Source organism: Leptinotarsa decemlineata, unplaced genomic scaffold (assembly GCF_025532065.1).
Source record: "Leptinotarsa decemlineata unplaced genomic scaffold, Ldec_3_MD MMD2_tig00000591_RagTag_RagTag, whole genome shotgun sequence".
Lineage (NCBI taxonomy): Eukaryota > Metazoa > Arthropoda > Insecta > Coleoptera > Chrysomelidae > Leptinotarsa > Leptinotarsa decemlineata.
Window position 1 is genome coordinate 962,017 of NW_027412552.1, and position 14,944 is coordinate 976,960.

The 14,944-nt window shown below is 37.7% G+C and overlaps 1 protein-coding gene across 1 annotated transcript in view; it reads left to right on the forward strand.

Moving 5' to 3' along the window:
- The window catches only part of shep (RNA binding motif single stranded interacting protein alan shepard), a 151,906-nt gene that overhangs the window by 49,664 nt on the left and 87,298 nt on the right, over positions 1 to 14,944 (forward strand). The window contains exon 2 of the mRNA XM_074174525.1: positions 9,743 to 9,782. The gene's annotated coding sequence lies outside the window, so the exon portion shown is untranslated. The remainder of the gene's footprint in view (positions 1 to 9,742; positions 9,783 to 14,944) is intronic.

Here is a 14,944-nt window from a genome sequence, read left to right on the forward strand (position 1 = left end):
ATCAACATTTCATACTGTCGATTATAGATAAACGAAAATTCAAATTGTCGATTATGGAAGTCGCTAAAGGGGATATTTCAATATATCGATAAGATACAATCGACAGTTGAAACTATCGATTATCTATAATCGACAGTTCAAACTGTCGATTATCGAAAGATTAAAATTTCGATTATCGGTAGTTCAAAATGTCGATTATAGATTATCGACAATTTAAACTGTCGATTAAAGATCGACAATTAGATATAATCGACAGTTCAAACTATCGACAATCTATAATCGACAGTTGAAACTATAGATTATCTATAATCGACAGTTTGGACTGTTGATCATGAAAGTCGTCAAAAAGGGACAGTTCAAACTATCGACTATGTGTAATGTGGTGTATGACACTGTGAATTGTCGATTAGCCATAATCGACAGTTCAAACTGTCGATTAGTCATAACTGATAGTTCAGACTGTCTATAATCCACACCACAGTTCAAAGTGTCGATTAGCTATAACTGACAGTTTGAACTGTTGATTATAAAAGTCGCTAAAAGGGACAGTTCAATCTATCGTTTATCTATAGTTGGCAGTCTAAACTGTCGTTTACCTATAATCAACATTTCATACTGTCGATTATAGATTGTCGAAAATTTGAACTGTCGATTATAGAAGTCGCTGAAGGGGATAGTTCAATATGTCGATAATATAGTTGAAACTATCGATTATCTATAATCGATAGTTCAAACTGTCGATTATCGAAAGTTCAAAATGTCGATTATCGGTAGTTCAAAATATCGATTATCGGTAGTTCAAAATGTCCATTATAAATTATCGACAATTTAAACTGTCGATTATCGACACTTCAAACCGTCGATTGGATATACTCGACAGATCAAACTATCGATAATCTATAATCGACAGTTGAAACTATAGATTATCTATAATCGACAGTTTGAACTGTTGATCATAAAAGTCGTTAAAAGGGGTCTATGTATAATCGACAGTTTAAAGTGTCAATTAGCTATAATCAACAATTCAAAGTCAGTTCAAACTCTCGATTATTGACACTTCAAAATGCCGATTATCGACACTCCATATTCTTCAGCTTATTAAGTATTTTATTGAAGCACTATTAGATCGGATGGAATCATGACGTCATCTTCTTTTCCAGCGAAAATTGAAAATATCTCAGTTATGCCTGATTCGAACAGGTAAACTATGCAGATATGTGATACATTAAAAAGTGCTTTTCATACAAAATCTTGAAAATTTTAATCAAAATTCAAATGTAAATATAATTTCGTGTTCTATATTTTTGTTACTCACTGTATACACACATTTTTGTTTTTGTACCAAATCATGCAATATTAGATGTTTGAAATAAATACAACTCCTTTTTTTTTCAACTTACTCAGTTATGTACGCCTATGGACCGGCTTCTTGAAAATAATGTATTACTCCGCTGCTTAAGGATATAAAATATGGTTCTTTTACTTTGAATCTCATTCAGAAAGTTCTTGAAACCCTTCAAAAGCAAATGTTTTCCCTCTCCGGTATGTCGTGCTGATATCTGAACATCGACGGAGCAATTACATATGGCGAGGTGTTATGTTTATGCTCTGGAATACTTAAGACCCCCACGTGTGCGCCCCATTAGGGGTAACTGCGACACGTGGTACGCACACAATTTTCGACTCGGGGTGTCCTCGCGCTTCTTCTTCTCGTCTAGACTCTGTCGAAGGGCAGTAACCCCTTTCGAGAAAAAGGCGATCTTTGATACAGGCCCGGACAGTGCACGGTAATTCTAGCAAATTTGATTATTTATTTATTTCAACGAACGAGCTAACTTATATAGTTATTAACGTCGATATATAGCAAATATAATGGATGAGGTTGAATATTGTAACAACCAAATCCGGCCGTGTGTCGTTCAAGAGTTTTCGTAATCCCGCTGAAAGATTACATTTTGATTCAGAGGAAAGAACAAACCACGTACCTTGTCATTCTACAGGAAAATTCCAACATCGTGTTATTATGGAACAGCTTAACAATACCACAACAATATTACAAACAACATCATTTTTTTGTGTTCTCGAGTTCGCTTTAACAACGACCATGGATGAAATGAAGAAATTGAGGAACGAAATCAAATTTCTTGGGAAACATTGAAAGAATCATTTGCAGTGAGTGTTGATTTACTGCCGAAAATGAGTTAAGAGCGATATCAAAAAGAATATTAAAATTTTGAAGAGTGGCGTAAAATCAAGAATGTGAAGGTAGTTAAGATGTAGCTATTATTAGCCTTAACGAAGGGAAAATCAGCTGTCGACCAAGATTTCAGTGTTGAAACTTGCTTTGAAAGTTTATGACAACATTGACATTTCAAGGTTAGGTTTTTAAATCATACACCATATTAGAGTAGCACCTATAGAAATGGTATTTTCAGATTTGGAAAATTATTTTTGTTCTTGAGACGAAAGTCTGATAGATACACACTAAAGAAAGCAAACATTTTGTCTGAAGAAGAAGTAACTTGAGTATTTGTTGGAGGCAGATGATCATACATGTTTGCTTGAAAATGTTGTAATGATGTGTGGTATTTTTGGCGCCTGTAGACGTGACGAACTTGAGCTGACTGTATCATTTTGAAAGCACCAGTACCAGAGATTTGGTTATATTGACGTATACTAAAAACCAAAAAACCGAAAATTCGTCATTCCCAAAGAAGGACTTCCATTCGATGCCTATGGTTTATACCAAAAATACGTAGATTGCGGCCTTCAAATTTGGAAAATCGGCCATTCTTCATTGATTATAGGAAAGGTAAATGTATAAAACGAGCTGTGGGCATTCATACTATTGGAGCTGTTCCAAAGAAAATTGCAGCATTCTCAAAATTGGGAAATCCTCAGCTCTACACGGGGCACTTGTTTCGCAGATCTTCGGCTACTATGATTGTAGAAAAAGGCGATCTACTATCGGTAAAAGAACTTGGAGGTTGGAACTTCTCTGCGTGGCGGATTCGTATATTGAAAATTCAGTTTCGAAAAGAATGGAGATAACGATACAACTATTTCATAGTTATGGAATTATTGATGGAATGGGAATTTCAAATAATAGCAATTGTCAAAAAACTTTTCAAATTTATAAATAGTTAGTATTATGATAATTATTGTTATTTTGGGCAGAATAAAGTTTTGAAAAAAATATTTAAATAAGTGATTTTTTAATGGAAGGAGGCTGTTAACATAAACTTTTCAATTGTCATTTGAATACCGTTAAATCAAAATAACAGTATGGAATTACGAATATTTATTTCACTAAAAACATGTGAGGCACTTTTTTCCCGACACCAAATCGTAATTTTTAACACCTCGACACGTGTTTCGATCACCAAGTGATCATCTTCAAGAGGAAGATTACTCACACATGTACATTAGCTCTTGAACTAGTTAATACATCGTAAATTTCGACAGAGTGTTTTAAAGGTGGTGAAAATGATTGTTTAATGATTTCGAAATACTGCAAATTGTTCCATTTTGTAATTGGTTCTACAAATATGAATTTTGAAAATGTCATCATTTCTATTTCTTCTAGTTACAACTGGGCTGAAAAGTTTTTAGGCTAACATAACATTTTTGTAGTACGATTTGCCTACAGCTTCGAAATAGGCTTTACTTTCGGCAATTACCCCTTAATCGGCGATTTTCGGTTGATTTTCCTGGTACAAAGTCCGAGATGTTCATCAAGCCAAGACTTGGCTTCAACAGTATTATTTTTTTTTTCGCAAAAAAGCAATGCTTCATCAGCACACGAAAATCGTTTTCATCCATTTTCTTTAAACTAACAAAAGTTGCTTCACTCGTAATGTTCTATCCCACAAACTAATAGTCCGACAGCTGTGAAATTTAGGGTAAACTAATAATCGTATGGATTCAACACTAGTAGCGCCATCTGGGTGTTAGCCTAATAACTTTTCAGCCCATCCAGTATACCCGTTTGTTTGGTTGAAAATAGTGAAAAAATATTCTTATGCAAAAACTGATATAAAATTGTATTTAGGGTTATTGAGTCAAGTGAACCAATTTTTGTATATTTATGGTATAGTTGTTTGGTAGTTTTTTGCAACAGTCTTTATCAACAAATATATTTTTTTCATTTTCAAAAGGAATCTGCAACTTACTGTACATGTTGTTCTGATTGATCCTGCAATTATAAATTATAATACACAAAATTTCGAAGCCATTTTTCTAAGCTTTGTCGACAACACCCATGACTAACAGGACCGTTTAATGTCCTGTATAATTTCATCAACAGACTCATTTGGCAAAAGCTGAACAGACCATAAAAAGTAAAATGGTTTTTGTAGCATCACTTTCATACATTAGAGGCTTTCCCAGTTCTTAAGATAATTAGATATTTAGTTAGACCGGATCAAATTGAATTTTGAACCAGAAGTTTCTGTTGTCACTGTTGCGAAACATTCCGGCCTGAACTGGAGCCCGCTGTCGCGGCGCATGCCAGAGGAAGCGACCCGCCCACTTACTTCTATTTAAGGGCGCATCTCGCAAAAAATAACACGGGGCTCGATTTCGCAGCCTCCTTCGTATCTGTCATCGGGTGCCGTGATTATGACATCTGCTCAGACACATTTTTATTAGGTGGGTCGATGTTTCCAGAGATTATTTCAATGAAGTCGTCGAAAGGAAGTCGTGATTCTTCTTTGGATTAATCATAGTCATAGACTAGAGCTTCTGCTGTCTTGTAGGATAATTAATGATGGTTTGAGGGGAGGAAACTTACGTATGACGAAACGGAAGCATGAGTCTGGAATTAATCTCTGAATTATAACAGTTTTGTTATCCGACTACTTTTTTTGTGGAGGAGGAGTTTTGATTTATCTTTTTTGGAAATTTTCACCTTCCAAAAATATAGTTTATTGTCAAGTTACTGCTTAAGGCCAATACATTGCATTCCCTGCCACCTGTATAATTTTTGGAACAATGATTTTCAGGAAAAATAAAAAAACCTCAACAATAGTATACGGGGGAATATATTTCAGCATCTGTCTCTCTGTATCTGTAGAGTAGGGAGGGTGAGTGTAAGCCCACGCACTTAGGCCACATGTGACCCATTGTACATCCTCCAGCGGAGTTGTCCTTCTAGGTCATCGTCCATCCTGTCCTTTCCAGGAAGATGGACAGGTCGCTGGGAGACATCTCCTTTATATCGGCAGGTGTAGGCCAAGACTCGCCGAACACACACTCTCTTATTGAATATAACTCCGGGCACTCGCACAGGACATGACTAACAGTGTCATCTTCCTGTTCACACACCCTGCATAGAGGTGTGTCCACTAGCCCCATATTATGCAGGTGTTTCCTTAGCTGACAGTGGCCAGTCAGAAATCCTACTGTAAGGCGTAGATTTTTCCTGGTCATCGCCAGATATTTCTTCGGCGCCAGCTTCCCAGGGTCGCCCAAGGTGATCCTGGCAAGATTACATCCTTTGATTTCATCTCATCTCTTTAAGGATTGAGCATGGGTGTAACTTTTGACTAGTTCCGCAATTGTCGAAGTCATCAGGCCGTGGGTGCCACTGCGTCCTAAAGTTCTTAGTCCAGCCGCTTCCTTGGCTAAAGAGTCGGCAATGCGATTACCTTTACTCCTGTCGTGCCCTTTAACCCACCTCAGGATAATGTTATTATCTACCGAGGCTTTGGCTAAATCTTGGTGGCACTCTAGTGCTAGCCCTGATGTAACACGGTGTCTGTTCAAGGCTAATAGTGCTTGTCTGCAGTCAGTGCAGATTGTTATGTTTCTGCCAGAAATTCTTTTCTTGGTTATTTCTTTTGTGGCGATTGAGATACCAGCCAGTTCTGTTTGGACCACGCTGGTATTTCTTCCCATTCCCCACTTAATCCTTAGGCTTAGTGATCTGGAGTACACTCCACATCCTGAGCCTTCTTTGGTTTTTGAGCCATCTGTATAAATCCGTATTGCATTTGTAACATCTGACTCTGTGTTCTGCTTGATTTGTATGTTGTAGGGTTTATTAAACACAAACCTGGGTTCAATTGCATCACTTGTTGCCTGCAGCAGAGGTTGCGCAGTAAGCGCTTCCCGCCATAGGCCCAGCCTCAATTGACCCATTCCTACTTCGAGGTTTACACCAGCCGTGCGCAATCGTACCATGACCATTAACGCAACCTCCTTAACGTACAAATCCAGAGGGGTCAGACCCCTGATTAATTCTATTGCCGCGGTTGGTGTTGTTCTCATGGCTCCTGTGATGTTTAAAAATGCCAGTCGCAGTATTTGATATAATTTTTGGATGGCCGTTGCTTGTAGAACTTTCGGTCCCCATGCAATGGCTCCATACGTTAACATAGGTCTTATTATTGCAGTGTAGATCCAGGCGACCACACGGTGTGAAAGACCCCATGCGCGTCCCACTGTCCTCCGACATTGCTCATAAGCCACGTATGCTCTTTTTGCTCTACTCTGTAGATGAGAGTTCCATGTTAGCTTCTTGTCGAGGAGATAGTACCAAGGTATTTCACCTCTTCAGAGAAGTTTAGTTTGCTTTTGAAGATTTCGGGAGGTTTTAAGCCCGTTAAACTTCTTTTCTTGGTGAAAAGGACCATCTCAGTCTTCTTGGGATTGATCGACAGTGAGTGTTCCTTACACCATGTTTCTATTAATTTGAGCCCATCCTGCGCTCTATCGCACAGTGTGTTTACAAATTTGCCGGTCTGCAAGATAACTATGTCATCTGCGTATGCAATTGTGCAGAATCAATTTTTGTTAAGGTGATTAATTAGGGTATCCAGAACTATGTTCCAGAGAAGGGGTGATAAGACCCCTCCCTGTGGACATCCCCTCATGACCAGTCCTTTCACTGTGATGTCTTCTACATTAATACTTATTGCTCTGCTAGAGAGCATCTGGAGTATCCATTCTCCTACTACCAGGGGTACATTCCTGGAGTGTAGTTGCTGGGTAATTGTTGGAAAGGTTGTTTTATCAAACGCTCCCTCGATATCTATGAATATACCCAGGGTGGATTCTTTGTTGTCCAATGATCTCTCGATTCTGCCAACCACATGGTGAAGGGCCGAATCAGTAGACCTTCCCGGGGTATATGCATGCTGATTTGGATGAAGGGGGTTGTTAACAAGTACTTCATCTCTTATATACCGCTCAACTCACATAGCCTCTCCATGGTTTTTAAGAAAAACGATGTGAGACTAATTGGTCGGAATGCTTTTGGTAGGGTGTAGTCCATCCTACCTGGTTTGGGTATAAATACTACTCTTACTTCTCTCCACTTACTGGGAATATACCTCAGAGCTAGAGAGGCTCTGAATATTCCAACCAGGTGCGGCATAAGAGTGTCCAGTCCCCACTGAAGTAGGACTGGTCTTATACCGTCAGGTCCTGGTGACTTGAAGGGGGAAAATCCCGATATAGCCCATCTTATTTTGTCCTCATCAATTACTGTACTAGCATATTGCCAGTCATATTGTGAGGGTGTTATTGGTACATCCGTCCAGTTCGCCGTTCCAGGAAAGACAGAACCTGGGAAGTGAGTTTCCATAGGAATCTCAGCACTCTCCTGGAGGTTGGCGGCTTTGTCGCCATTTTCCCTCGTCAGGATGCCGATAGTCTTATGGTGGTCATTTGAGAGTGCCCTCTGTAGCCTAGAAGCTAGTGGAAAGTCTTTGACTGCCTCACAATAGGCTCTCCAGGCTTCTCTTTGCTTTCGTCTGCAGACTTTTTTGAACTCTCTGAGGTTGGCTTGATATATAACCCAGTCCTCTTCGAATCTTGTACGTTTTGCCTTGTTAAAGGTCGTTCTCGCTGTCTTCCTGAGGTGTTCCAATTCAGGGCACCACCATGTGTTGGTTGTGCCATGCGTTTGAACCATCCTCATTGGACAGGATTCCTTATAGGCAGTGTCTATTTTGTGTACCTTTCCAGTTCTTCATTGTTGCCAGGAATCAGGACATCTGTTTCCCGCAGAGCTCCTCTTAAGAGTCGATTGTAGAGAGCTACATCCGTCCTTTTCGGGTCACGGGATTTTACAGTAGTCCTGAGATCCTGGCTTACCGTATAGGTCAGCCAGCGGTGGTCTGACATAGAGATATGGTCCGAGACTTGCCAGTCTTGGATTTTGTTTGATATTTCGGCTGTCGTGAGCGTGATATCTATTAACGTTTGGCTACGGGCATTAATAAATGTTGGCTCCGTGCCTCTGTTCAAGATTGTTAGATCTTTCTGTATTATATATTCGTATAGTGACTTACCTCGGGCGTTGATATCCTTGCTGCCCCAGCTCACTATATATATATTTCAGCATATTCACATTTGATCTAACTTTTCCTATCGCACCCCCAGAGCATGTCCCCATTTTTTTTTAAATGGATCACCCTATATTGTTCCGCATTATCAGATGCTCCATTATGAGCAGTTTTCAACAAAGTATGTATGGTCTGAAGCTATTGGTTTGGGAGCTACAAATTATTTGAGTTGAAAACGAACCACCCTGAATAACTTTTGGAACAATGATTTTCAGGAAAAATAAAAAAAAACACTTCAACAATACTATACAAGGGGCACATTTTGAAATATTCGTTCTAGAGGCAAATATGGAAGCAATAAATCAGAAAAAAGAATTTTTTATTAATTCTTGAATCAAAATCTGATGACTGGACAATGAGAAGAATACATGTTCTAGAGTAAATTTTCAAAAACCAACTTCCATACAATGGTACAAACGAGCTTCCGTTGCCACCCTCACATGGTTGAGAATCTCGGGAGTTATTTCTCTGCAATGGCTCATGATATTCTCTCTCAAATCTTCTAATGTTGTTGATTCTATCTCATACACTTCAGACTTCAAATGACCCCATAGAAATAAATCTACAGGAGTGAGATCCGGAGACCTTGGTGGCCATTCTGTAGGGGCCTCTTCTGCAAATTAAATCCTAATTTCCAGGAAACCATCTTATTTGATGGAAAAAATATCATTCAGAGATGATGTTTACAATATCAGTGAGAGATTTGAAGGTACCTCTCCATCGCACTGAATTATTCAATCTATATCATCTAAAATATAATAATGCCATTTCCGTAAATTTAAAATACTTTCAAGAAACATTATAAAAAACTTCTTCTCCACCAACAACTGAACTGAGCACAGGTTTAAAGTCATTTCTGTTTTGTTTATCATTCTTATATATTTATGTATCTGATACTTTTTTCAAGTTGCCTCTGCAAATACGACTGGTAATCATTATTTTTTTGGATTTTTCGTCTTGAGAATGATAACAGGGGCTGCCAACAGCTAATTTGATGTCCAACCTTTTTCCACCATGTTGAAATTTTGTTTGTATTTCATTTCATTTAAGTTAATTATGATGGGAAATAAAGACCTTTATTATTATTATTATGTCGCCGACCGTTTCCACATAGCGAAGTCAGTTTACAAAAACACAGATAAAACACCAAAACCTTTTGATCGTTCCGCCTGCCGACGGGGCATTTCATTGTTGAGAAAAGCAGTAGCCCGCGACACAAAGTTTCCAAAATGTTTCTTATTTTGAAAATTCAAGTTTTTGTTTTGTTGAAATCGACACAGTTGCTGTTTTGTCCATTTGCCGGAAATCAGACGATGATACACTTCGAATCTTTTAACGGAATTTCAAATTGGAATTTAAAATTTGCTTACTAATGTTTTTTTTTGTTACAGGTCGTGTTCGAAACTCAACAGGCACTGAAGAGTTGAATAGGTATGTACTTTTAATGTGTGAATCCGTCTATACGAATTACTAATTCCAAATTTACTTAAAAAAGGAGGTTCAAGCCTATCAAATCATTACATTGAACAATTTATATGATATAAAATCTTGTCGCGAGTTTCACTTATCTCATAAAAAACCTTTGTTTTTTATAATCAGTTATGTCAAGATCAAGTTACATATTGTATTATTGTGTCACAGACAAACTCTGCGATAAGTTTTCATATCATAAAAATTTTGTAATGTAATAAATTCAGTTGAATTCAATTGTTTTATTGCGTATGGAAAACAGTTTTATGGCAAGGGTTTGGTACATGTATTGTATATGGGTTGTTTCAAAAGTTTTCTCCGTTTTTATTAGTCTACTTCAAACTGAAATATCTCAGCGGATACTTATTCTGTTTATTCGAAACTAGTACTATGTTGGTGTATCGCTGCTGTTTAGACAGAATCAGAATCAACGAACTTAGGCGTGCTGTTATTCAACAGTGCTTTCAAAAAACTCCATATTAAATAAATATAGTTTTGAAAAACGCTCTTTTCACAATAATATCTACTATAGTCCGTTCATAATTTGTCGATAGCACAAAATGAGGGCCCAAGTCATAAAACGGTCGTAAAACTCGTAAAATCATAGGCGGAGGTTCCTGAGGTGTTTATTCATTAAATATAAAGCTTCAGTTTATATTCGAAACTTGCCTTGAAAGGGTGAAGTTGGTACGAACGAAAATAATTTTTGGTTTAGTACATTTTTTAATCGTATTTAATTTACGGCTCGTTGGTGTTTCGGCGTCTACGGCAGTAATTAACGTCTCTAATATTTATTTTGCGAATTTTGTGCAGTGCGTGAGTAACTTTTTTTTCATATTCCTACAAACATATACGTACCTTTCGTTCCTGCTTGTTTTGTTTGATTGCTTGCGATGGCTTCGTCATCATCATCAACATCATCAAGTTTTACACCGGTACTGTTGCGTACAGTCAGTAAGTCTGTCTATTCACCAAGAGAGAAGACTATTGTTTTGAACGTTCACGATGCTCTGGGTTCTCAGAATCCCACAAACACTGTTCAGAACATAATCAAGAGTTGTGCCAACATGACGGGCGTAGGGGAGTCAACAATATATAGGTTCCTATCAGAAAGAAAAAAAAAAGGTATAGCTAACCCAAATACAAACGAATACTTAAAGAGGGGGAGAAAACCTATTGAAATTGATGAATTTGCCAAAAATGGTATTCGAAGGAAAATTCACGAATTTTTTTACAAAAAAGAAATACCCAACTTAAACAAAATTTTACAAGAAGTTAGAGACGACCCGGATTTGCCTCATGGCAAATCAGGGAGGAACCAAATTGTGGCAAGTTTTAAAAGAATTAAATTTCCGGTGGGAGAAATCAGACCGAAAATCACTTTTGATTGACCGGGAAGAGATAATATGTTGGAGAAGAAAGTATCTAAGATCTATACGAAAATTTCGGGCTGAAGGAAGGCCAATTTACTATCAGGACGAAACGTGGGTAAACGCAGGTCATACTCTCACAAAAATTTGGACAGATAAAAATATATCAAGCTCCAGGCAAGCCTTTATGGAAGGTTGGTCTACTGGTATTTCCCCACCCTCTGGTAAAGGCAGTAGATTAATAGTTTCTCACATTGGCAGTGAAAAAGGATTTGCTAAACATGGTTTGTTGGAATTTGAATCCAAAAGCACAAAAGACTATCACGAGGAGATGACAGCTGATGTTTTCGAAGAGTATTTTGAGCAGATGATTGAACATATACCACCAAACTCAATTATAGTATTAGATAATGCACCTTATCATTCACGACTAGTTGAAAGACTTCCAACGACTGCGTGGAAGAAACAGGATATCATTGACTGGCTGCGGAATAAGTCCCTGCCTTACGAGGATGGAATGGTTAAAGCAGAACTTTTAAAAATTGCCCGGCAACACAAATCTAAGTTCAAGAAATACGTAGTTGACAAAATGGCGGAAAGACGAAACATCACAGTCCTTAGACTTCCACCCTACCACTGCGAATTAAATCCAATTGAACTCATTTGGGCACAAATGAAAAGCTATGTGGCTAAAAAAAATACGTCATATAAAATACAAGCTGTACGTGAATTGTTATATGAGTCTTTACAACATATTACAGAACAAAATTGGCGAGATGCAGTAAGACATGCAATAGAAGAAGAACAAAAAATGTGGGATCTTGACAATATAATTGATGCGACTGTAGAGACACAACCGCTAATTATTAATCTGCAAGATGACTCGGATTCCGAAGATGATCCTGTTTATTTTGAATTTGAATAGTTTTGTAAGTAATCGTAGTTTATATCATTTAAACATAGGTATTAATTAAATAAATGTATCTTTTACAAATTGCAAGTAACTTATTATTTTTGAATAAAATAAAGAATTTTTTTTTAAATAAAAATACAGTTTACAGTACCTACAGTTTAAGAATATTAATATATTTATTTATTTAAAGTAACTAATGTTTTAATCATATACTCTACGACACTGGTCACTCATTTCCACTCAAAATACCTACATAATCGGATTAAAAGTTTTATAGCTGTATTGTATTTCTTCAGATACAAGGTGGGTTAGTCGAAAACATCTTAAACTGCCAGTTTTAGTTTGGTTTTTGTTATTATATCATATTAGCTGTCCTCTCTGTATTTCAGTTCTCTAATGAGGGTCAAACTTGCAGTGAGCTATCAACAAATTATGAACGGACTATAGTATTTTTCGATCGTTATTCTTTTAAGCTTATTTAAAAAAATGTTTTCAACTTTTTAGTTCGATGTTCTTTAAAAGCGTGTTTTTTTTTAGTTTTTTAAACTATTATATAGCAGATTTATTGTCAAGGAGCAATAATTGATAGTACAGCGCCATCTGCCATCGAATAGATCAAGAAATATCAATGATATTACAGAGCCATCTGCCCGCGAATAGATCAAGCAATAATGCCAATAATTCTGTCAATACAGATCCCAAGCTTGAGAGGTACAAACATACATACATACAGCTGAAGCTAATATAAAGCGTGTAAAAACTAATTAATACAGTTTATTGTATGATTTTCACTGTAAAAGGTTTTACAAAAACCGCATCAGGCAACCTTGAGGTATCTCATGGTGGCCTCCGCAAAGGTTTTGGAAGGTGCAGCGATATTACTGTCAATGCGCGGCTTCTTCAACTTTCTTGGGGTTCCCTTCGTGGAGGTGCACAAGTGAGGGAGCTTTCCTGCAGCCGGGTTCCATGTCTTTATTCACGGCGGAGCTCTTGGCGCCCGCCACGGGAGGTGTCCTTGCTGTTGGAGGTGATCTGCTATGTCCAGCCTCATTCCAAGCGGTAGATTGGGGTGGACATTTCTGTTCATCCCCAGCCACCGTCTTAGATTGAGGTGAGCACTTCCGTCCAGCATCAGGATTGGTTTTCGTTTTTGTTGTTTCTGTTTTTGTGTTGTTTCATTCGTATGTGTTCCCACGAGTAGCAAGGGAAGAGTTGGTCACCTCTGGCAGAGCCCCGCATTGCCAGAGGTAGGCTGATTACAATGAGGTTTTGCCCCGTTCCCTGAGGGGATCGTTCGTGACCGCTTATGACCCTGCGGCCATTCAGCTGTCGGCACGATTCCTTACACCATAGCTTGGGTAGGCTGGTCCACGGTGGAATGTTTTCCAAAGGCTTTTGGAGTTTTAGTTCCACTCACCCTACTTATTTCTGCCACCAGGACCAGGAGTCCGGCGACCCCGTCCGTAAGGCCACACTGGCTTCCCGGGCAGGGCCTCTAGTTCCCTGGCCGTTCCCCTATCCGCCACATGGGGACGCGCCCGATAGGTAGCCCAACCCACGGGACAGTAACTACTTATTTAGATCCAAGGTACGAGCTCAAATGTTTTACTAAAATCACGAAGGAACAGTCACAGATTTTTGAAATCTTCGGGTGTTCAAAATCTTCACATGATGAAGGTCCTTCTTCACCTGAAAGATTACGGAATGAGATAGTAACAATAACATAAGTGAAAAGGAAGAGCAAACTATTGTGCTAATGAAGTGTATAATCTATTCACTGTTGCCACTTACTTAAGATCCACTTTTATGGTGGAAAATTCATACCAAGTGAAATCGACTTTCTGGCAATAAGTCTGCAAGATTGATTTTAATAAATTGAATCTACCTTTGCTCAGTTTTGACTATTAGAACTATGATTAGGTGATGGACAACTTGATATTTTGTTAAGGTTTCATTACTCATAAAAATAATTAAGAAAAAAACTTTTATTCCTATATCGCCATATCCGTATCTAGATAAGAAATGTATCCATAACATCCCTGATATGCATGGCTTTTCATGATGAGCGTTAATTAGCCGTTTCTGGCAAACTATTCAACGGATCAACCTGAAAATTCCACAGTATGCATAAGTCAATATGACCTACACGTCTAAAATATTTCAGACGAAACGGCGTTGTCGCTTCTACTATAAAGTAGCGGCTTCTTTGATTAATATCATATTATGATTCATTATCACTTTGTCAACAAATTCATATACTATTTCCCTATACCTATCTATTACCGTTTAGAAGATATAAATTAATTTTGATATTTTTTTTACCAAACATGAACTTTTATAAATGCTGATAATCTTGAACTCTCTTGCACTAAAACGATCAAATTTGAAATGGAGTGGAGTGATACTATGAGGATCTTCATTCCGAGTCATATTTTCATTTGCCTCATACAGGGTCTTCAAAAAATGCAGATACTTTGATCTCATGAAAAAATGAGTGGAACTCAATTTTTTCAAATGGAACACCCTGTATATTTCAACATTTTTGAGCTCTACATCCAATTTTAGATTAACTCTGTTCAGATAATACTATCAAGATAAACAGTTTCAAACGGAAATTGACATGGTTTCCTTGTTCATCACTCATTTTTGTAAAACAGATTTCGTTTGATGTTTCTCAATTAGTCACAGATAATACAATGAAAAGATAATTATTAAAATACTCCTCAACCATCGAATGAAACTTCTCTTCAAACAATAGTTTTATTAACGCTGAAACACGAACTGAAAATAATAAACCCATAAATTAATGAGTTAATTTAATCTTCAGTATATTTCAGAAT